This window comes from Podarcis gaigeae (genome assembly GCF_964106915.1).
Source record: "Podarcis gaigeae genome assembly, chromosome: 3".
Taxonomy (NCBI): domain Eukaryota; kingdom Metazoa; phylum Chordata; class Lepidosauria; order Squamata; family Lacertidae; genus Podarcis; species Podarcis gaigeae.
The window spans coordinates 37,229,062-37,255,763 of NC_139680.1; the positions used below are offsets into that span (position 1 = coordinate 37,229,062).

At 42.7% G+C, this 26,702-nt stretch overlaps 1 protein-coding gene across 2 annotated transcripts in view; it reads right to left on the reverse strand.

Annotated features, from left to right (window-relative positions):
* The window catches only part of B3GAT2 (beta-1,3-glucuronyltransferase 2), a 154,575-nt gene that overhangs the window by 32,813 nt on the left and 95,060 nt on the right, over positions 1 to 26,702 (reverse strand). Inside the window, exon 1 of one of the 2 annotated variants that reach the window (XM_083730746.1) lies at positions 19,946 to 20,052. The exons of the other annotated variant lie outside the window; for it this stretch is intronic. The gene's annotated coding sequence lies outside the window, so the exon portion shown is untranslated. Of the gene's footprint in view, positions 1 to 19,945; positions 20,053 to 26,702 lie in introns of those variants that run through there. 2 annotated transcript variants of the gene reach the window in all.

Consider the following 26,702-nt stretch of genomic DNA (forward strand, 5'->3'; position numbering starts at 1 on the left):
AGGTTCCCCACACCTGGCATAAAAACTAGTTCCCCCCTCAATTAGTAACAGTGACAACATATTGACACCTCTACTTGGCTTTTTGTTTCCTTTCCCCCACAATTGCTGGAGATAAATGTTATTGGTTAAACTGCCCAGATGACTTGCAATGGAATCTCTTTATCAATATGCTATTGAGGTTTATACAATGGGCTCATGTACCATTTTACTATTATTCTTGTGTATATATTCCTAACAAGGTTCCATATTGCCATTCTCCTGCGTGCACCGTTAACAGTGAAGTGCACTTCTTATTCACATGGGGTAATTGTCTTCCAGGCAATGCTTTGAAAGCTATGAAACAATCCTGTTTACCTCACAGGTGGACTACGTGTCAATGATAACGCTTACATATCTTTTTAGTGTCTCACAGGCAACAGCCGCCACCTTATTCTCACTTCTAAATTTAGACTTTGGGAAAGTGTTAACAACTGGCTTGAAGTGCTTTGAGACTTCGGAGGGTGAGTGTGCAAGCACACTACAAAGAGGTTTGGGATCTTTTACAAGAGTTATAATGTGCTATTCAGAATATTTATGAATATGTGTTTATCCTTACCCTGTGCCCACAATAAGTTCCCACACAAAAGGAATAAAGTATTATTATGTGAAACAAAAGTGACACAACTCTACAATTCTAAGAGTATATAAATGCTGCTTCAGACAGCAGAACTGCAATGTATCTGGGCATCCCCGCTACACTTTGCCAGCAAACAGGCACATGTTAAAACCCAGCTGCAAGAACAGTCGTCCTGTGAGTTTTCACCATGGGGTGCCTTCCCAGAAGCCACCCCTTAGTGAGGAGACAGTGATAATGGATTGGTAACACTTTGCCTTTCCTCAAGTTTCTGAGTATTAGGATTCCTACTTTCTCGCCAATCCTTGGCCTGATAGTATGTGTGTCTGAAATTGCAGTCATAGATAACAGCACTGGGGAGAAGCTATTAAAATTGATTGTTGATGTGAGAAAACTATTTCAGTCTTTCAGGAAACAGAAGCAGCTGGAGAAACATATAAACGTGCCATCATTTTTACTGGTGGATAGAACAGCGAAGAAAATCTAGTGTCTGTTTCAGGTGGCTGTGATTGAATATTTCAAGCAACAAATATTAGCTTCAAATTTGCCTGTTGGTTCTTACCATCAGCAGCCCTTCACATTAAAAGGTTGTAAGTTTGGGGGGGGGGGGACTGGTGCACAACACAGTTTAAAGAAGGCAATGCTGATTCACACAACCATTTAATGTCTGCTCCCACAGGTCCAGTGTATCCTAGAGTCCCATAGTTTAACAATGCACTTTGTGAAGAAATATTTTCTTTTGTCTGCATGCCAGTCCACAGACTTTCAAATACAGGCTGCCCTCTATTCTTGGCATACTGAACTAGTCACAAGAGTGAGATAACATGTCCAGGGCTGGCTCAATACATTTTGCTCCCTGATGTGAAACGTAGGGTGACACATCTCTCATTGCAGGTCCAAAAGCTGACCAAACAGACAGTTGAATCCTACTTCTGCATTGGTGAAGGTACAGTATCTTCCTTTACACCCAAGTGCGGCAGGCTAGCTTAGGGGGTGCAGGTCCACTTCCCACCTCTCAGCATCTGCCTCCTGAGGCAACCTCCTCACTCGGCCTCATGATAGGGCTGGCCCTGGTCTAATCCATGTTGTCTGAAAAAGTTTAATTCGCGCTGAAAACACTCGATCGGTGTGTGAATCAGCAGCTCTGGGAATATAAAAGAGGGCTCACAGGAAATTCCCAGCAGTAGGGCAAGACAAGCACCAGGTGTGTGCAAACAGCCTATGTATTTTTGCAGGTTCTATGGAATAGTCCACATTTTCCACTTGCTCGCCATCTTAATTTATCTCCCCTGCTTCCCCACCCCAAGTCTCTCTCTGCCCTCTCATTAACTTGATTCTTGGAACCCCGCCACTAAAATGCCAAATTGGTGTTGCAGCTCCAAAGAGTACCTAGAATTTGTATTCTAGACACATGTTTCTCCCCACTTCCTTACTACTGGGCACAAAAATGTCCAGTTACGGCTGCTGCTCCTGCTCATTGCTGCTGAACTCTTGAGCTCCTCCACCTCTGTGACCTCAGGACCAAGGCCCTCTTGCCCCGTCCTCTCACACAAGCTGCAAGGCAGCATGCTAAGTATACATAACAAGGCAGTGCCCTCCTCTTTGAAGGAGACTGACCTCAGAGAGGCTGCCGTGAATGTACTGCTGCTGCTCAGAGAAGCAGGAGTGAAACAAAAGCTTCCTTACTTCATACTGCTTGCTTCCCCCCCCCCTTTAAGATCTAACCGTCTTTTATTACCTAACGCGGACTCTTCCTTCAGTGAAACCATTGAGCTATGTGAAATGCGCTTATGATCTTCACCTTGTAAATCCGCAAAAATGAAAACTACAGCAGACGTGCCAGTTTAACATGGAGGCACTTAGTATTCTTTGGTGCTGTTTTGCTTCTCACTTTCTGCCGGCAATCCCCACAGTGAGCCAACTGGTTCGCACACTTCTTAACATTCACCACGTGGGCCCCAAGCAAATAATCTTCCCTGGCATCGTATCATCTCTCCTCCTGACTCCTGTGTAACTTTGCCATTGTCCTGAAAGAGAGTGTAACATCTAGGCAACTTAGCATTCATGATCAATGCTCTCAAGGCTGGAGCGCCCCGAACAAGGTTAAGCGGTGGCAAAATCCCATCACAAAATTCAATCATCTGTACTGAAGAGAAATATTTTATGGGGGAGGGGATAAGATAACGTTGCAAGGTGATGAATATTTCCTAGAAAAAAGGGTTAAATGTTCTTCGTTGGCCACTAACTTTATGGGAAGATAAGGGCACAAGAAGAGCCCTGCTGGAACAGACCGAAAGCTCATTTAGCCTAGCTTTCAGCATCCCAAATGCCTCTGGGAAACCCAAAAGCAAGACATGTGGGAATCCTCAACTAGTGTCCCCTGGCGGCAAAAGGTATCCCAGAGACTGAGAGCAAGTAAGGCTATTTCTTCTAAAGTGTTAGCCTGCCCATAGTTACCTATGTGTTGGTAACCTCAAGGCATGATTATGCTCTCCATGGGCTTGTCCATTGAGGCTTATTCCCACGCAAGTAGGTACAGGATTGCAGCTTTAATGTAATAACTGGGAGCACAATTGGACACATGTAAAGAGTCATACACCTTTAGCTCCCATTGATTTTGATTAAACACATATTTAAACCTCTCCTTTTAAATTCATGGGACTTGAAAACACATGCTGAATCATGCCCATGGTTTGTTATTGAGTGTTTTGTTCTGGTCTCTTCCCCCTGCCCCCCAAACCTCAGGGCCATATATCTTTTTATCCTCATCACCCTGTGTTAGGTCATCTCAATTTTTAAAAAATTGTCTTTGTCCACCCTTGTGAAGCCATTTGGATAGATTAACTTGCACATGGGGCCCCCCCAACTGGAGTTACTGCCCTCTAAATGGAAATTCCAATGAATAGCAGCAGAAAGCTCTTCTAAAAGAAGTTCCTGCCCTTTCGGAGCATGCTGGCTGGCATTTTAAAGTCCCAGGGTTGTGGACTCTGCTGTATAAATAAATTCAATGCACTCCATATATTTGATCAGTCATGACACTGGAATAGGACACACTGTGCTGCATTTGGGAGAAAGGAAGGGAAGCAGTTACACCTGTCACAACTTTTCATAAGCAATGCACTGTTGTGTAATTCTTCAGCTCAGGCAATTTAACATAGTTTTAGCTGCTTGTCATAACTTTCCCCCCTAAGTATGAATGAAATGCTACACTATTCTCAAATGGTCTAATTTAACATGCTGTGTTATGGCAGGTCTGTATTAATCTCTGATTAGGTGTTTGTTGGTGGTGCTTTATTTATACAGCACCAGACAATATATAAGATATATTGCACAGGAGTACAGATGGAAATATTTCACTAAACGCATGCCTGTGGCGTCTCCTGTACCTCCCAATTTGATTCAGGTTTGCTCTGGTCACTTCTGAGGATGACGGATGTTGTGGATTGTTCCATGCTGATAGGAAATGAACATTAAGACTCCAGCCTCTATTCAGACAGTGAACAATGCTTTGAAAATGTGGTGCACAATTTAAAAAGCTTTTTCAGAATCCCAGTGGCTGAACTTTCAGTGCACCTAAGAAGAAAAAGAAAGCAGATCCCACTCTTCCAAATAACTCATGCATGTTATTTTGAAGATAGAAAACTGCCTAGCATCAGATCAGGCTCCTTAATGATATAGCCTAGGGATCAGGAACCCACGGGACTCCAAATATTGCTGGACTAATGCTGCTGCCATGTCTGACCATGGAATATCATGGCTGAGGCTGATGGGAGTTGGAGTCCAAGATTACCTGGAGGGCAGCAGGTCCCCATTGCTGACCAAACTGAATGATGCCTACTGTGGAAACGGTTTTCTAGGGTCTCATCAGGCAGGGACACTGTCACTTACTGCCTGGTCATTTAAATGGAGGCGCCAGGTATTGAACCTGCCTACAAGCCCTTATTTATTAGTCAGCTGTAGCCTCTCCCAATTGATGTATAACTGCTGTTACATAAAGAGAACATTCAGTGAGGAGAGATGAAGTTATAATGGAGTGATTGAGCACCATTGGATTTGTAATCATTTATCTATTTTATGGCTTCCTAATGGCTATATGCTTCTCAGTGTGGGTAGAGCACACATCTAATAATCACCTGGTATCATGGCCACTAGTCCCATCACCTCCTGGCAAATAGAAGGGGAAGAAATGGAGGCAGTGAGAGATTTTACTTTCTTGGGCTCCATGATCACTGCAGATGGTGACAGCAGTCATGAAATTAAAAGGCGCCTGCTTCTTGGGAGAAAAGCAATGACAAACCTAGACAGCATCTTAAAAAGCAGAGACATCACCTTGCCAACAAAGGTCCGTATAGTTAAAGCTATGGTTTTCCCAGTAGTGATGTATGGAAGTGAGAGCTGGACCATAAAGAAGGCTGATTGCCAAAGAATTGATGCTTTTGAATTATGGTGTTGGAGGAGACTCTTGAGAGTCCCACGGACTACAAGAAAATCAAACCTCTCCATTCTTAAGGAAATCAGCCCTGAGTGCTCACTGGAAGGACAGATCGTGAAGCTGAGGCTCCAATACTTTGGCTACCTCACGAGAAGAAAAGACTCCCTGGAAAAGACCCTGATGTTGGGAAAGATGGAGGGCACAAGGAGAAGGGGACGACAGAGGACGAGATGGTTGGATAGTGTTCTTGAAGCTACCAGCATGAGTTTGACCAAACTGCAGGAGGCAGTGGAAGACAGGAGTGCCTGGCATGATCTGGTCCATGGGATCATGAAGAGTCGGACACGACTAAACAACAACAACAATCATATGATATCAAGTGATTTCAAGTTCAAACCTCTAGGAGAAGGCACAAGCTTATCTCCTGCAGCCTCACAGTGATAAGTCTAGAGATAAGCTTCTGCCTGCCCTTTAAAAGGTAGCAGCTAGCAGGCCAAGGCTTATCACTGATCTTAGTGCTGTGGGATCACAGTGCTAAGATCATAAACCTCTTCTGCTCTCTTTTACCATAAAAAAGCAAGCAGCTACACATAGTGCTCAGATCAGGTGATTGGCGGGTATGTCTGGTGTGTCAAAAATGGCCTCACAGGTGAAATTCAGTAGCCTGGCAGGTTTAAATAGGCATACAGGACAGGTGTTCCCATTACTGTGTTAGATGAAAATAGTAAATAAATAGAGCTGTGCTATCAGCAGATATACAGCAACACACTCTAAATCCAAGGATGATCTTTTCCAGTGGTTGTATTAGATGTTAAATAAAAAGAACACTGATTTGCATAAAAGGAAAGTGTGCAAATTGATATGTATAGATACAAATTTAGGAATAGTAACAGTTAATTTAAATATAAATACAATACATCCAGGAAGACTGTGCCCAGATGATCTGTTCAGTCTGCTAACCAGATGCTGTTGATAGGTAAATTCAAGCCGCCTCTTTCTATTCTTTCTTATGGTCCTTTAAACCTGATCTGGAGCACAAAGCCCTTCAAATAGAGAACTGTTCTTTGTAAAATAGGGCACTTGACTGAAATGAATATCTCAGGAAGCAGTCCTCTAATAAGCAGTAATCTAATACCCAATTTTCTGTCTTTGAGTGCCTGAAAGGATACAGCATTTGCAGGTAACAACAGGTCTGTGCATAAATCCATCACTTCCATCTTCTTCCCTATATCTCCACTTCCTTGGGCTGCAAGATAAGCCATCAGGCAGTATTTCTGAAGCAATTTATAGTTAAGTAATTTAAATTTCACAGCTTTGGAAGCCATAAAGTGAGACTTTTCGCTCATTGCAGCTGCCCCAGTGGGATGGTGAAGTGCTCTAGCAGTTTCAAGGGAAGATTCAGATTTGATCTCAAGATTTGTCTTCAAAACTCCAGGAGAATCCCTCTCAGCATTTTCCATTAGTCCTAGGAATATCTATTAAAACTCCTTTTTACTGTTTTCAGGGGTTTCTATTTCTTAGCAAAGGACTAGATTGCCCTTCATTCAAATTCCCCTTTGAGCCTTTGAGCTATCAAGCTGGGCTTTTTAAGGTACTGATTCTTTCATTGTACTGATTCAGGGGCCTTCCCCTCCCCAAATGTTTTCCATTTTCCCTTCAAGCTTAACTCCCAGTGGGGCAAGTTTCTGTTCTAATGGCATACAGAGTAGAGCTGAAAGGCACCTCTCCTGCAGCATCCAGTCTTCAATATCCTCTTGGATTATCTTTAGAGTTTGCCACCTTGCTCCTATAGAGGCCATTGTTTGGGGGGGGGATAAGCAAGCCCTTCCCAAGCCATCGCTAACTTCCCTCTGTGTCTATCTCATTCTTTACACAAGAAGATACAGTGCGATAAGAAGCATATTCGTGGATTTAAGATTCCTCCTCTGGGCTTATCTTCAAAGTGATATTAAACTACGTTTACAAGGCTGGATCGTCTCCTAGATTGGGTCAATAACTCAGCCCCACCACCAGTGTCCCAGATGTACACACAGACATGTAACATTCAAATATGAGTGTAAAATCTAAGGTACTTAGGCCCTGGCCATGCAGTTAAAGTGCTGGTGTTTCTACCTAGGGGTAGGGTGGAGGGAAGGATAGATTTTCCAGAGGATGGAATACTGAGGCAGTCCTGCAGCTAGGCCCAGTGTGAGGAATCTTTGGCTCTCCTAATGTTGCTATCTTGAACTACAACTCCCATCACCCCTGGTTATTGGCCATGCTTGCTTGGGGTGATGGGAAGCGAACCAACCAGGACCTTGCAATCATCATCTGAGGTCCTTCTTTGTGTGCCTTCTCCACGAAAGGTCCAGAGGGTGGCAACACGAGACTGGGCCTTTTCTGTGGTGGCTCCCCATTTGTGGAATGCTCTCCCCAGGGAGGCTCACCTGACATCTTCATTAAATATCTGCAGTCACCCGGCAAAACCATTCCTCTTCTCCCAGGCCTTCAGCCAATTTTAAAAATCCATGGCTGTTTAAACTGTGTTTGTGGCAGGAGGGGGCGGTATTGTTTTTGTTTGTTACAATGCATTTTTGTGTTTTTATATTGCTAATTGCCCTATGATCCTCGGGTGTAGGGCGGTGTGTGTAAATAAAGTTAAATAAAAAAAAATAGACCTGCAACATCTGTAGAGCCAAGGATTCCCGACATTTGAGCTACACTGTAGAATGGACCTGGAAAAAGATCGACCAATTAATGGCGCCTGATTTTTGCATCACCATTGGTTGGTTCCCCCCCCCCCCCAGGTCTTGTCTGTCTGTGCTGACACTCGCCAAGTGTAGTTCAACTGAATTGTGGCTCTTACACTAAACATACTTATTTGTTTAGTTCATTTGTGCACCTCTGCTTTCCCAGTGAGTTCCCCTCCCAATTCATCATCAACAGAACTCAGTGAAGTCGGGTCTGTCTGGTGGGTTGTGACTGACCCAAGTTCACTACAGCGAAATTCATTGAGGAGTTGTCTCTGCTATCCACTGCACTCACCCTGGCTCTGTAATAGGCCAATCACTGCCAGAATTCTGTGATAGATGTTTACAGAGAACCTTTCAAACATGTTGATCCCTAGGAATTTTGTGGTGGCCCATGCATTCCCCAAGGAACATGCCTAACCTTGCAATAAAAAGGGTAAGGGAAACCCCAGTGTAGGATCTAGAATAGAGAGACGCATTAAGCAAACTATTAAAAATACCTCAAGGGAGTGTTGTTCTGCAATAAGCTGTGATTGCATGATGCTAACCTGAGAGGCGTATAAGCCAATTAATGTATTTATAATAAACCTTTGCAGAGGTTTGTTTGCTGCTTCTTCAATACTCAGCAGCCCACTTGAAGAATGCAAAGGGTTGTGTTTTTCTGCTGAGATTCAGCCTCCTCTCCACCTCTGTTATCAGATGCAGCCCACATTCTCCTCTCCAGAACAAAAAGGAAATTGTATCCTTTTGTTTTAATGAGCTTCCCCACCCCACCCCCACCCTAAGTGGCTGGCACTCTAATTTGCCTTCAACACTTCATGCCTTCCTGCAACAATGGAAAGTGTTTTTTTTCCTAATTAACAACTTGAGCTTATTATTAACCTGACTACTCCATTTTCAGTGTTATTCTATCATGGACATGGAATTGTGTTTGCATCTCAGTCATACCTGAGTTCACCTTGTGCCCTGGTAAAGGGGCATTTCCTGACTGGCAGGGCAGTGATCCATTGATGTTGCTGCCACAAGGAGACCCTGTTCAAATGCTGCTTCCCTAGCAAGGAGGCACCATTTCACTTCCTGGCAGCTTCTCTTTTGGGTGAACTATCTGGAGGATTCTTCAGAGATTCCATTCCACAAACTTGTTCATAAATTGGACTGAGCCTTTTGGTGGATCACCTAGAAAACTTAAATCATTGTTTTGTTTCCTGCTTAATCTTCCTGGCTTTTTGAAGTCTCCCCCCACCCCCTGCTTCTATGCAGTTTCAAAATTGGAAGAAACATTATTTTATCTGACACAAAATAAATTGCGGTGGTTGTTGTTTTTAACGTTTTTCCTGATTGGGGAAAACACTCTGTCCAAGCTGTTTGAGAACAAATCTATAGTCGTCATCTTTTTCTTTTTCTTCTTCTTCTTCCCTCCCTCCTTCCTTCCTCCCCCCCCCCCCCGTGTGTCACACTAAAGTCAGAAAGGAAATACTTTCACTTGCTTTCCAGGAAAGTAGCTGCATTAGTCTGATGCTCCAAAAATGAACCAGCAATTCCCTCTATATTTATTTATATATTCACTGTATTTATATGCCACAGTTCAGCCAAAAACCGAAAACAAATAAATGGCATAACATGCAGAGTCAACAGAGTCCTCATAAGTCCCCTGGGTGCATCCTGGGCTGGGCTTCCTTCCTTCTCTGCAAAATACATTTATTCATGTGTGTATCTCACCTGCAACATGGACTCTTACCCACTTACTCATTCCTACAGCTCCCATGACTACACATACTTATATGTTAGTGGAAGCAGTAGCAGGCTCTCTGGCCATCTTGAGGCTTCCACCCTCATGACTCTGCATGAACTCACTCCTCAACTAATGTTAAGGTCTTTGCCAGGCATTTCTGTAGCCCTTCTGCAGGCTTTGTTTGGTCTTTGGGGTGCCTCTCATTTGGATTATTTGTCCTGGACCCTGACTACAGCCAGAGTCAAGATAACAAGTAACTTTAAATAAAACAGTGCTTTGGTCAGGCTTAAGCATGCAAGTGCATTTACTGCTTTTTCAAACCCTACAGTATTTGGTTTTTATACTCCCCAGTAGACCATAAGCAAGGCACAGAGAAATCCCTGGTGCGTATCACGGAATGTCTCAGCCAAGTAACTAATCCTAAATCTTAAGGACGTCACACCTAAATGTCTTAATTCTCCTATATTTAAACTGACATGAATGTCTGATATCCACTGAAATGGATAACATCCAAATCTGAAAGCAGTGAGTACGTCAGTCAAGAGGAAAGCTGGGCCCAGCATCTCTGCTTCAACACAAAGGAGAGTCTCCCCATGGGAAGTGAACTTCTGCCCTCACTAAATAAAATAAAAAGACAGAAATAAATCCTTTCGGTAAAGCACAAGAAATGAGGACAGTTTCCTCAATGGGCTCTGGGAGCTAGGGAGCGTTTCATGGCGGCTGAGGAAATGCAGGTGGACTCAACACGAGAGGCTGAGGGAGCATAGCACATTATGACATGTTTTTCCAGCATGAAATTTGTGTGCATAAAGAATGTTGTATGTGAAGTGGCATCTGTTGCAAAGGAAGTACAGTGGTACCTCTGGTTACGTACTTAATTCGTTCCGGAGGTCCGTTCTTAACCTGAAACTGTTCTTAACCTGAAGCACCACTTGAGCTAATGGGGCCTCCCGCCACTGCCACACGATTTCTGTTCTCATCCTGAAGCAAAGTGCTTAACCCGAGGTACTGTTTCTGGGTTAGCGGAGTCTGTAACCTGAAGAGTATGTAACCTGAAGCGTATGTAACCCGAGGTACCACTGTAGAAGGAAGAATTCTTATTTACAGAGATATCATGTGAGAAGAATTTGGGCTGGTGCTGGTGCTAGCATGTCCTGGCCCTCCCAGCAGCTTTTTCCTCAACCTCTCTTAGCAAGCAGGCACACGGGCAGGAAAAACCTGCTGCATGGTGCTGCCTTTACATACATAAGCTACATGCTCTTGGTACACAGTTGCAGTGGGAAATGCTTCCCAGTGTTTCCAGGGGAAAGACAGGAAAAACTGTTTATCCATTTTTCAGTGCTGTTTTTCATGTCCACTCAAATGTAACTACCACTCAGTTTAACCCAGGTAAGCAAGTATAGGATTACAGCCTGTCTGTCCAGTAGAGGCTCAGTGGCATCTGCTTTGCTCGCATAAAGTCACAGGTTTAGACCTCAGGATCTCCTGCCTGAAACTCTGAAGAGCTGCTGGCAGCCAGGGTGGGCAATACTAGATGCACCAATGGTCTGACTCTGTATAAGGCAGCTTCCTATGTTCTTACGTTTTAACACATTACATTAGGGAAGGGCTAGCCAATAGCTACACCCTAGAATGCACACCAACTTTCCCCTTCAATGCAAGTCCATGCATTCATACTCAGAGGAGTCCTATTGGGCCTTACTCCCAGATAAGTGTGTGTAGGATTGTAGCCTTACCACCAGTACAAAGATTCAGTCTAACCCTCTGCACAGTGCATTTAATCAGATGACATAGTCAATAAACCTCCTAAGAAGGAAAAAAAACCCACCCTGTGTTTTAAAGCTAATAAAGTCACCTGCTGAGACCATAAATTTTTTAAGCGGCAGATATAAAGAATTTCTTTCTGCCAAGAAGATTAATTGTTACTTCCTGAATAAATACCTGCATTTAGCTTTTCAACAGAAACAACAGGGGGCTTTGATCCTGTAAATGCAAATGTATGTGCCCTTTACAGCTGGGTGTGTCATAAATGCTTACTGTAATCTTCCGCTAATTTAAACTGATGTTTGGACAAACTGCTACCTGGATGGGTAGAACTGGGAGGGTTAGCAGTGTAATTGCTAATCAGAATAATATCACGGTTGCAGTACAGCCAGCTCCTTGATGCTTTCTTAGTGGTTTTTTCTTCTTTTCCCTCCATCCTTGTGCTGAAGGCCTAGAGCACCATCTAGTGAGAAGGAGAGAGTGGATTGCAAAGCATCCAGCTCTGAGATTTTGCAGCAGAGCATACAGAATCGAGGGTTTTTGTTTTTCTATGGAAACTGCTGGCACTTCATTTTCAGCCTGGAAACTTAACACTATGGGGAACAAAAGAGACTGTGCAGGAGAGTCATTTTTTTGCCTTGCGTTACATTTGAGCCTGTTTACAGCAGGGCCGACACCTCACCCACAACAAATCGACGTGGGCATTTTAGTTGGGTGGAAAATCAGATACTCATCAGCAAATATATATCGATTCTCCAACATAATGATAACTACAGTATGGTGGTAGCACTCACTGATCTGGAAAGCTGCCTGCCGTTAGCTATGCCTCCAACTCTAAGGAGCAGATCGAAATATATATATATATATGGATGAGACATGTTAAGTCATTCAGAGTCAAGTCCTAAATATAAAAACAGCAAACAGCTTTCAGAAGGCATGTATCAAACTAAATGGAGCTATTGCATAAGAACAGAAATGAAGGACACGGGCAGGGTGGCTAGGTACAAAAACAGGCCGGGACGCCTGCACCTTTGATAGTTGTAGAGGAGAGGGAATGTAATCAGCAGAAGGAATTAGTTCACATTCGTCTGACTATTAAAGGTGCAGAAGCCCTCTCTTATTCCCCCCCCTCCGCCATTGCTGCCTTTGCATGGGATCTGTATAGCTGTGGTGCAAAACACTCAAGTCCCCTGCGACGAAACAGGGGCGCCGACTTATAAAAAATATTGGGGGGGCCCATACCGGGGTCCTGCCCCGGGAAGTTTTCTAAATTTTAGATGAAAATTAGTGAGTTTTAAAGTTTTTAAAAAGTATTTTAGAGTCATATGATCAACATTAGAACCCCGAAAACTCGACTCTCTATAACTCCACACTCCGGGAAACTCGACAAGCCTGAAACACTTTTTGGCTTTGAAAAAAGAAACAAAACATAAACACGCACGGTATTTTCGTAAAAAGCTAATTTAATTTACAGTAACAATTATGCTTATAGACTATTACAGAGCAGTGAATATATAGCTCTGAAAAGACTGAAATAAATCCTAAACTATCATTAAAAGAATAAAACATAAAATATTGCTGTCGCACAGTAATAGCACTTTGATTAATAAGTGAAATAGCTAATTTAAGCTTACTTTGAATAAGGCTGAGGGTTCATTAAATAAAAATAATATCTCAAAGTTAATGCTTTAATACAGTTAATAAAGTTAATACAGTATGCCTAATACTGTATGTAAATACTGTAATACTGTATGTAAATAACGGGCTTTAATTGGGTCTTACACCCTAAAAATATTTAAGTATTTGAAAATAACTAATACAGTACTATAGTAATATAGAAATACAGTACTAAACTAGTACTAATATTTCGAAACTGAAAAATTAACATTCTGTATGTATTTAATTCTCTATTTTATAAAGATTTTTAATATCTGACAGTGAGTTTGGAGTAGCCCAATGCAAAAATCCTGAGGATCCATGTGGATCCATGCTTTGTAACCACGTTTTTGCACCACTGTGACCCTAGGCAACAGTGGGTGCGTGATTTTTTTGGTACAAGATGTAGCCATGGACATGCTATGTGATCTGATGGTGAATTTGGGGTGACCCAATGCAAAGATCCTGAGGATCCATGTGGATCCGTGCTTTGTAACCACGTTTTTGCACCACTGTGACCCTAGGCAACAGTGGGTGCATGATTTTTAATATCTGACAGTGAGTTTGGAGTAGCCCAATGCAAAAATCCTGAGGATCCATGTGGATCCGTGCTTTGTAACCACGTTTTTGCACCACTGTGACCCTAGGCAACAGTGGGTGTGTGATTTTTTTGGTGCAGGCTGTAGCCATGGACATGCTATGTTATCTGATGGTGAATTTGGGGTGACCCAGTGCAAAGATCCTGTGGATCCATGCTTTGTAACCACGTTTTTGCACCATTGCAGCCCCAGGCAACAGTGGGTGCGTGATTTTTTTGGTACAGACTGTAGCCATGGACATGTAATGTGATCTGATGGTGAATTTGGGGTGATCCAATGCAAAAATCCTGAGGATCCATGTGGATCTGTGCTTTGTCACCACGTTTTAAATGGGGAGGGAAGGAAAAACACAGAAGGGACAAGAAGCACAAGAGGGGTGTGCGGAGAAGCAGCTGGCTAAGAATGCAGTGGAGGAGTTTAACGGGGTGGGGGGGAGGAAAGGAAGGCAAAAGTCCCCCCCCAAGCCAGCCCTTTCTCTCTCTCCCACCTGTTTTTCGGCTGCCTGCGAGTCCCTAGAGCATGGAGAGGAGGAGGTGGTGGGCTGGAGCCTGCATGCAGTGTGACTAGGAAAGAATTAGAAGGAAGGACTCGATCCTTTCCTTAACCCTCTGCTTGTCAGGAGGGCAGGGGATTCCCTGCTCTTTGTTGAGTTTGAGCAAACGCAGCAACAGAAGCGGGTGGGCAGTAAGACCCTGAGGCAGAATGCAGGAAAGCAGCAGCTTCCGCCTTCCCTCCGCCCTCCGCCCGATCTAATTTTTGCCTGATTTTTGCCTATTTTTGCCCCTGCGCTCCGGCGAGTCAGCTCCAGGGACCACACATTCGCTCAATAACACGCACAGACATTTCCCCTTACTTTTTAGGAGAAAAAAATCTGCGTGTTATAGAGCGAAATTTACGGTAATAATTTTCTTAAATTATTGGGGGGGCAGAGCCCCCCCTAACGAATTTTTGAGGGGGCTCGGGCCCCCTCAGGCCCCATGGAGTCGGCGCCTATGCAACGAAAGATTGCAGGATTTTGTAGCTTAGAGAGTAGGTGAGCAAGAGGGCGCATGGCAGAGGTGCATGAAATCATGCATGGCATAAGTGGACAGAGAGATGCTTTTTCTCCCTTTCTCGTTAACGCTGGAACTCGTGGACATCCAATGAAGCGGATTGTTGGAGGATTGCAGGGAGATAAAAGAAAGTACCGTATTTTTCGCTCTATAAGACGCACCAGACCATAAGACGCACCTAGTTTTTGGAGGAGGAAAGCAAGAAAAAAATATATTCTGAATCTCAGAAGCCAGAACAAGAGGGATCGCTGCACAGCGAAAGCAGCGATCCCTCTTGCTGTTCTGGCTTCTGGGATAGCTGCACAGCCTGCATTCGCTCCATAAGACACACACACATTTCCCCTTACTTTTTAGGAGGGAAAAAGTGAGTCTTATAGAGCAAAAAATATGGTACTTCTTCACACAGTGCATAGTTAAACTATGGAACTTGCTCCCACAAAAGGCAGTGATGGCCACCCCCATGGGTGGCTTTAAAATAGAGTCAGATAAATTCATTGAGTTAGGGGGAGGACAGGGGAAGACACTCATCACCTGAAAAAAACCATGGTATGCTTAAAGGATAATAGTATGGATTTACCTCTGTAAAAGAAGGAACCGCACAAGAGAAATCATATTAACTAGAAGAGTTTGTGAAGTTATATGCATGTTGATTGTTTTGTGCATTTTCACGTGCATACATTATTTTAATAGCAGTTGACTTCAATAAAGTGAATTTTAATAGGCTTTTAAGAGCCGTACATCTACTTTTCTACCTTCTGCTACTGTGTGGTTTGGTTTTTGAAAAAATACTTTCTGTGCTAACTGGCCTTGTTTGGCCTATATAACAAAGAAATAAAACATCATCGAAACAATGAGGCTGGTGAAGTCTTTCTATAGAAAGAGCAGATTTAAGTAATAGCCTCCCTGTGGTCATAGCTGGATGCCCTCGCTGTTTCTGATTTAGTAAGTGGGGAGTCACTAGCTCTCAAACACTATCAGGCCTTTGCTGGCCAATGGGGAAAAGCACACTGAGAAATGGAGGCTTGAGGGATGCGGTGGCGATATGGGTGGGTGGGATTCAAACCAGCTCAGTCTCCTGAATGTCATGCATACCCTGCAATTTTGTTTTGAGGGCAAGTAATGGAGACTTGGGTCTCCATGTTTTGTTTCTGTATGTTGCTCAACCTTTGTGTGTGTGTGTGTTACATCAACAAACTTCGTTCCACCCATTTGTTTGAACTGTTCATACTGTAATAAAAACACCGGGGCCTCATTTGATCAGTAGAATGCCTGGCATCTGGTGGGCGGGGCTTGTGTGTGCGGCTCCGGAATCAGCCCCTCCATTCAGTGTGTTCCGTTAAGTTTCAGTTAAGAGGGACCAACTGCCTCTTCTTATTTTCTCGCCTCAGACTTGCCTCCAGTTTTTTGTATTTAGTTTCTCTCACTGTGTTATTTTGTTAGAGTTTTCTTTATTATTAAAGCTTAGTTTATGTTTACGTGAGCCACTTATTTTTCTCAAAGAAAAAGAAACGCTGCTGAGGAAAGGTGTAGAACAGGCTTCCTCATCCCCGGCCCTCCAGATGTTTTTGGCCTACAACTCCCATGCTCCCTAGCTAGCAGGACCAGTGGTCAGGGATGATGGGAATTGTAGCCTCAAAACATCTGGAGGGCAGAGGTTGAGGAAGCCTGGTGTAGAATGTCCTAAACTGCTTGAGGGGATATTCCCAGTTTGCCAGGAGGATTGATTTTGTTAATCATTTCCCCTCCCTACCTCCACAACATTTACACATTTCTAAATCTTAAGCATGCTTAGCCAAATTTGATGAGACAAGGGAGGTCTGTTTATTTTCTTTAAAAAAAAAACCTCAGCAAGCGGCTTGAATTGGGGCCACTATTCTTTTTTCTGATCTAGATTTATCCCATCCAATCTGCTATTTGCCCCGCTAAGGAAAACTCAATTCCTTTAAAAAAATCAAAAAAGGAACAGGATTTACAAAAAAACCCCACCTATTATATGAGTTGGAAACAGAACAAATATGGTTAGGAGGGGACTTTAACAATGTCATTCATGACAAAATGGACGGCTCAGAAAGCAGGTGAGACATTCACTCTCCTTCTTAGGAGTATTGGAGGATTTGCAATTAAAGGATCGTTGGAGAATTTATTATCAAAAAAGGAGGGATTGCATATTTTTCACAAGTTCATTAAGCATACTCTTGAATTTGCCCTTTTCTGGCAACACCAGAAATTATCAAGAATGTTGCTGTTGTTATTTCTATTTATATACATTTGAAGCTGAACAGAACCCATTCCGGAAGTCGGTTTGACTTCTGAAACATCCAAAGCACGGCTTCCGATTGGCCGCAGGAAGCTCCTGCGGCCAATCGGAGGCCCTGGAAGCCGCGTTGGACGTTTGGCTTCCAAAAGAATGTTTGAAAACCGGAACACTCACTTCCGGTTTTCGATCCTTCAGGAGCTGGAACGTTCGACTCCCAAGGCATTCGGGAGCCGAGGTATGACTGTACTGCCCTTTTTCAAAAGATCTCAAGGTGGTGTATGAAAGAATGTTAGATACTAATCAGAATGGTATCTGACCAAGGCTAGTAGTACACATGGTTGAGAGAGGATATAAATTTATGGGATGGATCAGTGATTCTTCTGGAATGAATATATAATTAATAGTCTTTAGGCAGAAATAAAGCATTTTTTCCCTAATAAAAATTACCCCAGAAAACATTTATAGTTTCCGAGACTTTTAAGGCTTTTATGAGGGTGTTATTAATGACAAAAATTATTTAGTGAAAAAAGGAAGTAAAATTACTGGGGGAGGGGGAGAAGTGAGATAAGGGGAGAATAGAGAGCTATAAAATTAAGAATCAGCAAGCAAAGGTTTAACCAACTCAGAAAGGAGGACTGAAAGAAAATCATATTAGTTATTTGTTAAGTCCATATCCTGCTCTCCCTCCTTGCCTAGGACAGCAAACACATCAGCCTTAAAACAACATAATAAAAATGAAATAAAAGCAATCACATACTCTCACAGCAAATAATTTCAAGGATGCCAGGAATAGAAACTTTCAGCCATCAAATGCTTGGGAAAATGGGAATGTTTTAAAGTTCCTCGTGAAAGCTAATAAAGAGGGAGACAGGGAAGGTTAGAGGAAGAAGAAATTAAAATAATGGTATAATGTGGAAGTTACAATGTTAACAACTTTGGAGCCAATAAACTAATTGAAACAAGTTAAGAGAGTAATTTGGGAAAGAGGATGTAGAATGGAGTTTTGGGGAGGGTTGTCTCAAAATTCAGAAGACATTTGGAAGTCAATGGAAAGCAACACCTTATAACAAATAATTTCAAATAATTTTGGGCCACTCATGAAAACAATTCAGAAGAAGTTTGAGATTGAGGATAACTTGAATATGAGAGTCAGAAATACTGTATTGGCAATGAATTTTGGAGAAGATTGGCAGCAAGGAGGGTTGGTAAGATTAAAGCAATTGATTAAGGAGTATATTTGTACCTATCAATAATTGAGAGAAGGGGTAATAAGAAATTTATATTGATATTTCCAATTAAGAAACTTAATTCAAAGTAAATTGAGAGAGAAGGAAATTGGATTTGAAGAATTACTGGTACAAGGAAAACAGAAAGTGACATTGTATGATATATGATATATTGGCAGTTATGGATGATAGGAAGAAGAAATACTAGGTCCACAGGTTTAAGTAAAAATATGGGAATCTATATCTGAACAAAGCAGGCATTGTGCCCAAGTGTAAGTTTAGGAGAATTTCCCCCCAAAGTAATAGCAAGATTACTTCAGAGAGGGGAAACCTGATGCTTTTAAAGTTTGCATTTTTTTGGCATTTCTTGGGAAATCCAATTGCTTTGAGTCAACTCCTGCCATTGCTGCCAAAATATCCTGCGACATGAAGGAGTGAAGAACATTTAACGAAGCATTCACCTTACAAAGTTGTTGTGAAAGGCCATGTCCAATAATAATAAAAATCTTATGCTGCAGGAAATTATTAAGGCTGTTGTTAAGAAATCCTAAAGTAAACTTGGGCAAAAGTGCAAACTAACCTATGTGTTCCCCCCCCAAATGCAACCCTCCCACCAGTCCCTCCCCCTACCTCTCTCTCACTCACAAAGCTATCCATTCCAGCTTTTCTCTCACTTGCTGTTTACACTGGGTTGTCACATCAGAATGTAAAGAATCATGGGGGATGCTACAACATTTTAACACTAACAAGTCATAAACTGGAAGGAGAGTATAGGCTGGAGGAGTGTTGGCTGGATCTAGACATGTCAAAGAAGCAATTCAGTTAAGCACGTTGTAAACTCATACAGGGAAATCCAGTAGGGAAAGAGGGACTGTGCAGCGCCATCTGGTGTCACAGTGTTATATCGTACAGTGGTACCTCGGGTTAAGTACTTAATTTGTTCCAGAGGTCCGTTCTTAACCTGAAACGGTTCTTACCCTGAAGCACCACTTTAGCTAATGGGGCCTCCTGCTGCAGCCGCCGCGCTGCCGGAGCACGTTTTCCATTCTCATCCTGAAGCAAAGTTCTTAACCTGAAGCACTATTTCTGGGTTAGCGGAGTCTTTACCATACTAGCTGAGTCATAGGTTTGTCTCCTCATTGTTTATTCCCCTTTTAAAGTTTGCTGAGTACCACTAATCTCTGGCAAAGAATTTAGGCTTCTGAACAGTAAATAAGAATGTTACCGAAAACCTTTAAATTTCATGCAAGTGTGATTTGGGAGTTGTGGTGGAATGTACATTACTTTTAACTTCATTGTGTCTACTGGGAAAACATACCCTATTAAAAACTTTTGCCAGCCATTTCCCTGTGTTAGTATAATGAGGATTTCCCCTTTGGTGCTTTCTATGCCTTCTTCATGAAAGAAAGAAAGAAAGAAAGAAAGAAAGAAAGAAAGAAAGAAAGAAAGAAAGAAGCAGTATGTATGTCTCACTTTTCTTTTTTGGAAAGCTTAATAATCTTTCATGCAAACTTCCCTAGGAAGCAAGCAATCCCCCCACTTTTCACAGCAAGACTTAATTAAGGATGTTTTGTTCTGCATAAAATATATGAGGCTGCTGGGACGGTGCCTGACGAATTGGTGAACATCCAGTGCCTATATTTAGCAGTTTCTTCAGGCCTTTAAAGCTGCAGCATGATAAACAAGAGTTGTTGACAAAAAAAATCTCAAGCTACGGGTTACCAGAATGCCCACATTATTACAACTGAACTAGTAGCGTGTGAGCCATTGATTCAAAAGCAATGGTTTCATATGGAATAAAATGGCTTTGTCAAAAATCAATAGTGTAACTGCAATTACCACAAGCATTACTTCAAAGATATTAAGAGTCATAAATCAAACGCACCAGCTGGGGAATAATGATGGCAGTATGTACAAACAAGAAGCAGCATTGTTGTTGTCTTCGAGAAAGCAGGTGTCAGTGGTTATTTCCTAATAAAAGACCGCACTTCCTCCCTCCAGCACACACATTTTTCACACTGCAAAGAAAACAGGGCAGAGTTTCTATGAGCAGCATGTGAGATCCTTAGCCTCAATCCTCTTCAGAGTTAGGTTGCTTAAATCCCATGGAGGTAAATGGAGCTCTGGTAACTTAGCTGTCAACAGCCCAGCAGCCTTTCTCTCCAGTTATTCATATGCGTGCGTGCCTCTCACAAAGTCAGATCATTAGCTCAATACTGTCCACAATGACTTGGCAATAGCTCTCCAGAATTTCAACACATCTCTCCCAACTCCACCTGGAGATGCAGGGGATTGAACCTGCAACCTTCTGTACGCTGAGCAGGTGCTCTACCACTGAGTTATGGCCAGAACTCTGTAGCTACACAAAGGATGGCTACCAGATGCATGTAAAATTCAATGTCCAGGGTCAGTTTGCTTGTGTGACTCAAACACCACTGTCACCCAAAGCTGCCTCAAACCTAGCACTATGTTGATAGTTTCACAATGGCAACCATATCAGCTTGCCAAGCAAAACAAGATCCCCTCTGCTCCGCTCATGGGCAGTTCCAGGGGCACTCTTAACCACCCCGCTGAGCCAATTCTGGGGGCATGTGGGGTAGGAGAGGGAGAAGTATTGTTGCACAAGCGAAAATCCTTTTGCATGGCTTCTGCTGATGATACCGATTGGTTGAATCCCCCTCTGTGGCGCTTTTTTCAATAGAGTTGGTTCACACATTCAGCTGCTGCACATGTGTGGCTGCATGTGTGACTCAGCCATGTATATTAAATAGTATTTCAATTTATTTCAAATAAAAGTTTTGAGGTGGTCACACGGCTTCAGTTCCAATCAGTGCTTTCCCCATAACTTCCTGCTGAAATCTCATGGCTTATTATACCTCAAATGTTCTGGCTTATTTTTTTTTCTTGTTTTTGTTGTGTTATATCCCTTCCAGACAGTAATAATATGTAGTGGCGGAGCTTCACCGGCCAGCAGGTGGGGGTGGGGCTGGCACACGTCCTGGGGCATGGCGCACCATCTACAGGGGTGTGGCAACCAGCGTGGGGGGGGGGGGCAGCCACAATGGCACCCTACTGGGATTGTGCTGCCAGGGGTGGTGCGCTCCCCCTGCACTCCTCTTCCTCTGCCAGTGATAATATGGTAGCATTGGGGAAGCATTGTGTAACAAACTAAAGGAGACTAAAACCATTACTAATGAAAAGTACCAGAGGGCCTGAGTGAGCTTGGGACAATGGGAGGTGGCAATGTGAGGAAGACCATGGCAGTTCTTGGCTACTCATTTGCTCTCTCCCTCACAGAGCCCAGAGGCAGAACGCAAACAAGTGGCTGATGACAGCACAGGGGGAGCCAGAAGTTGTTGTTCTCTCTCCCTCTCCCTCTCTCCCTCCATCCATTCCCTCCCTCTATACTGGCTGATAGTTAGCCATAGAGATATAGCTCCTCCTCAAATTTTGCCTAATGCCCTCTTAAAGATGACCTAAGCCAGAGACCACCTCAATGACTTGTGCCAGTGAATTCCACGCATTTAATTATTCAGTGTGTGAGGTACCTTCTTTACACAATGAATAATTTAATCTATGGAATTTACTGCCGTAACACAGGCTTCTCCTTCTCCTTGTTATTTAGATTTGCAGGCTGTTATGCACTGAAGCCCATCACACTAAAATATTAAAAAAACAACAACCATTGCTACTCCTTATCATGCACTAAACGTTTCTCCAGCATCACAAGGGAGTTGACAACTGGCATCTGCAGAGCCTGTAATGTTGTTATTACCCAAGTATGGTTCACTTCTTTTCCCTTGCCTCAGCAACTTCACTGGTCCTGTATTGTTGTTACCCAAAGCCAAGAAGGGCTAACATTCTGAATGGGTTTGAATGCAAAGCACATTTTAGCTACAGACTTGCTGGGTGATCTCGGACAACTTGCTATCTCTCAGCATCTGTTCTTTGTTTGTAAAAATTAAAAATAGGGATGTAAATAACCAGCCTCGCAGTGTCGTTGTGAGAGCACAAACAAAATGAAAACTGTAAAACAGCTTGCACATTCAAAGAGAAATTATTAGTGATTGTTCAGATAGCTCTCTCCAAGCTGGGCAATGGGCCAACCGAAGAGCAAAATTATATACAATTGTGCAACAAAGAAGTAAATATAAACAAAAAAATATACGTACATCTAATGGGGGCTTTTACCCCAAGGAAAAAGATCTCATGGGAAATTCACCAAAGATAGCAACTGAATGTGCAAGAGCAGTGAGAAAGAATAATTCAAGCTGAAATCTATGCACACTTAACCTTGGAGGACAGCCCATTGAACTTATGAGAAGCTATGCATAAAATAGTGTTGCAAATTGCTAAGAAAGGGATTGACTGTACAGGGCAATCCTAATCATGCCTACTCAGAAGTAAGTCCTGTTGAATTCAGTGGGACTCACTTCCACATAAGTGTAGTTAGGACTGCAACCTCAGACAGCTAATATATTTCTGTGATGGAAACCTGTTGTTCCCACTGTGCAGACTACTCTCTGATTGTGCTGCATCAGAAAAGTTGCCACAGGGTAGCAGAGGAAAGCACAGGAAACGGAATATTTTTCTTCAGGAAGACTAAACAATTGGAGCCTTCTTGCTTAGGAAAACAGAGCAAGAAGAGACAGATTAGAAGTATCATAATTTGCTGTACAGTAGTACCTCGGGTTACAGATGCTTCTGGTTACAGACGCTTCAGGTTACAGACTCCACTAACCCAGAAATAGTACCTCGGGTTAAGAACTTTGCTTCAGGATGAGAACAGAAATTGTGTGGCGGCAGCGGGAGGCCCCATTAGCTAAAGTGGTACCTCAGGTTAAGAACAGTTTCAGGTTAAGAACGGACATCTGGAACGAATTAAGTTCTTAACCCGAGGTACCACTGTATTTTTGAGGCGCTCCTTCCTACATCTCTGTAAACAGTAACACCGACCAGGATAAAATGAAATGGATCTTCAGGTGGTGCACTTTGTCAGACAGTGTGCTGCAGTGGTTGGAATATTAGGTTTAGACCTGGCAGAGCAGAGTGTAAATCCTCACTTGGCCCTGAAACTCATGGGTTGGTTCTACATCAATCTTTTAAACATTATTAAATATAACGTTCTATAATGTTTAATGTAGTTTCCCGTTGCCAGTGGCTCACTGCTCTTGCAGCGCCCTCTGGTGTCACATTTCAATAACACATTTTTAACGTTATAAATCATGAATGTAGATCTGCCCTGGGTGACATTGGGTCAGTCAATACCTCTCATCTTAACCCAATATTCCCAATATTCACAGGTTTGTTATGGGGATTAAATGAAGAGCAGGAGAACCACATATGTCAGCCTGAGCTGCCCGGAGGGGAAAAAAGGCTATAAATGCTGTAAATAAAATAAATAAATAAATAAATAAATAAATAAATAAATAAATAATAATAATAATGATGATGATGATGATGAAAGAGGGCTTCTGCACCTGTAGAGGGAATTTTAGCTATTACAGGTACAGAAGCCCTGCTCTCTTCTGCAACTGTACTAGATGGGCACAAGACATATATTGTATTGTCTAATTCCTTCAAAAGGATTGGACAAGCTAATGGAGGATACCAGTGATAGGTTCACCTACCAGATACTGGCAGAGAATAACTGCCATTGCTGGTCTCCATCATGCTGTTTCCAAGTTTTTCTGATGCATGAGGTTAAATTGTCCTCTGGTCTCACCCAGAACATCAATTAGTATGTTCTTATTTTCCAGAAATGGAGAGGAAGGCAGGGAGACAGACATTTCACTAGAGGTTATTTAATTCCATCTCACAGCCAGAACACCTCAGTCTTTTTTGTAGGCTTTCCAAATATTGGTAATCTCTCTCTCTCTCTCCAAGTCCCGCAGTGCTCACTTTATCCTGTTACATAAAAGCCCAGCATTGCTCAGGAAATAAAGTTGCTGGGTTTGTCTGTGAACTTGTTTGACTTTCTCTATAGGCGCATAAGTAAATGCCCACACACTTAACATCAATTGTACTTCCTGAATAGGATCTTGGCTGCACAAGTGCTTGGTGCTCAATTGTAGTGATTTGAAAATACAGTATGCTATAAAATGACGCACATGGAATAGCTGGCTGCCATGTGCCCTTGAGCTGAGATGGTGCCTCTTGCATCTTGCTAGACTGGATGGATGGGTGAGAGGTATGGGAGTGCAGAAAACACTGACTTTTGTGTGGCTGGAATGTAGCCTATTGTATAAATGTAACGGTCATATTCATGGCTTAGTCCTCTTTTAGCTCTGGCCCCTACTCAATACTGGCGTGTGACTTCTGAAGAATGCAACCCTCAAAAGACTCTCTACCTGTACATTAAACAGCCCATGTGTCCAGTTAGGTAGCCAAGCCTCTGGTCATTGAACTAATGAGAAAAGGATCAAAGGGTATGCAGAGGATTGCAACGGAGGGCTAAACTAGATGATACGTCCAATGTTTTTACTAAGTCTGCCTTTTGTTTTTTGAAATAACAGCTAAGGGGGGGTCAGTATTAGGAATGTGGTACATGGGAAGTGGGTTGAACCATTTCCCCCCATGCTGCAATTCCACATGAAAACTGTGCCCCTCTCATGAAGCTGCAGTCTGTCCCTGGGAGGGAAGTAGCTATTCATGCCAATGGCAACTTCACCATCTCTGTGTGTGTCAAGAGTGTGGCACCACGTGAAGGGTTAAAATTCCACTCCCTGCATGCCATGGTCCAAATCCTGATTGCACCACAGCTGCTATTTTTAACTAAAACACATTCACACCCTTGACACATCATTTCGGCCTTTAACAGTTGAAATGTTTTTAGCTGTATAAAAACTGCTGTCCTCTAAAAGCTTCCCAGTATGTTCCTGTTAAGGCTTACCCAGAGCCAAGCAGATTCGTGTTGCTATTTTCTGCGCCTTGGATGCAGCATTTCTGCTAATGCATTCATTCCGAGGTGGCACTTGCCTTTTTGTTTTGTTGGCAATGGCTTCACTTTGCTGACTCAAGCTTGCTCCCTGATTGATTCATTCAAGGTTGCTGACTCTGGTTCCTTCCTGGCAGCGCTATTGCCTAGTGAGTTATCCCCAATTACCCAGCTGTTGTGCTACTGTGATGCTGATGTCAAGATCTCATGCACCACAGTGAGAATTTTTGTAGTACAAGCTTTGAATATGGGCTTGCCATGCTCTTGGCTCTAATCTTTAATATTGTTCACAGTTCCCTTGTACCCAGATAACTCACTTTGGAAAGAGAGAACTTGAACAACAAAGAAAGCTGTAGAGTATATAAGAAACATATCAAGCTGCCTCTTACTTTGTCAGATTGTTGGTTCATGTGGTCCAGAACTGTTTATCCCAATTGGCAGGGAAGGCCACAGCTCAGTGGCAGGTCATCTGCCTGGAATGCATAAGGTCCCAGGTTCAGTCCCCAGTTCTTAGCCCTATCTCCAGATAGGGCTAAGAACACCCCCTCTCTGAAGACCTTGGCAGGTTCTCCAAGTCAGTATAAACAATATTGCCTGATGTAGTGTAAGGCAGGGTATTTGTTCCCTGATTCTTAGATGAGGCAGGATCAGTCTCAAGACACTTTGGTCTCTTTCATAAGAAACACAAAATATATTTTTAGATTCTCCTGCTGGGTTTTGCTTGTTTGTTTATTACTGAAGTTATTCGCCACCATTCCCAGGGTGGTGGTCTCAAGTTAAAAAAGCCATTAAATAAAACATCAAGAAAAATGTCAATTAAAAGCCATAATCAAAACATTTAAATTAACATAAAATACAATACTGCAAAAGGTGGGGAGCACACAGTCGATTTATATTCTATATATTGCTCAACTATGATGAAGCCCCAAAGTTTGAGTTCCTGCTCCATCCTGAACTTATGAAAGATAAGTATGGGAGATCATTCTTTCTTTCTTTTTCTCTCTCCATAGTTTCTATAAATACTACTGTTTCATAAAATTAAATGATGGATGTGAATTATCCCCCAATAATGCCGAAATGTGATCTCTGCTGAATCTGCCAGATGCATCTGAAGCAATGTTGCCCCTTCCATTTTATGGACAGACACAATGCGGCCAAGACACAGAACCCTACCAAAAACCAGTAATCTAGGAAGTGATTACACAGGCCATGAAGCTTCTACATGGAATTCTTTACAAACAGCTCTTTGGCACCACTCCCACCAATATTCTGAAACTTACTTCCGCATACCTTGCTCCTTTTACATTGGCCCTGCAGCTTTCCCCTGAAAAACCAGTGCTTTACTGCTGAATTGGAACAAACAGCAATATGTGGAAAACCTGATGGCCATTTGGTCCGATTCAGGATTAAACCTCTGGTTTCCCCGGGGGGAAAGCAGCAGAACAAATGGAGGTATGGATGAGCCCTTAGTGCGTTTAATTGGATTTACTCCCAGATGAAGGGTATACAGAATGGCAGTCCTTGGCTGCCAAACAATCTTTACTGGAAGTACAACTGAACGCAGCAGTATTCAATTCTGAGTAGGCGTAGGACTGCCCTGTTGTTAAGGCTTCTTCTTTATTACTAGAATAGCTTTTATATTAGGATTGTTAATCTGTTACAAGCAAGAGAGTCTCTAGGGAAGGAAGGGGAAATAGGGCTTCAT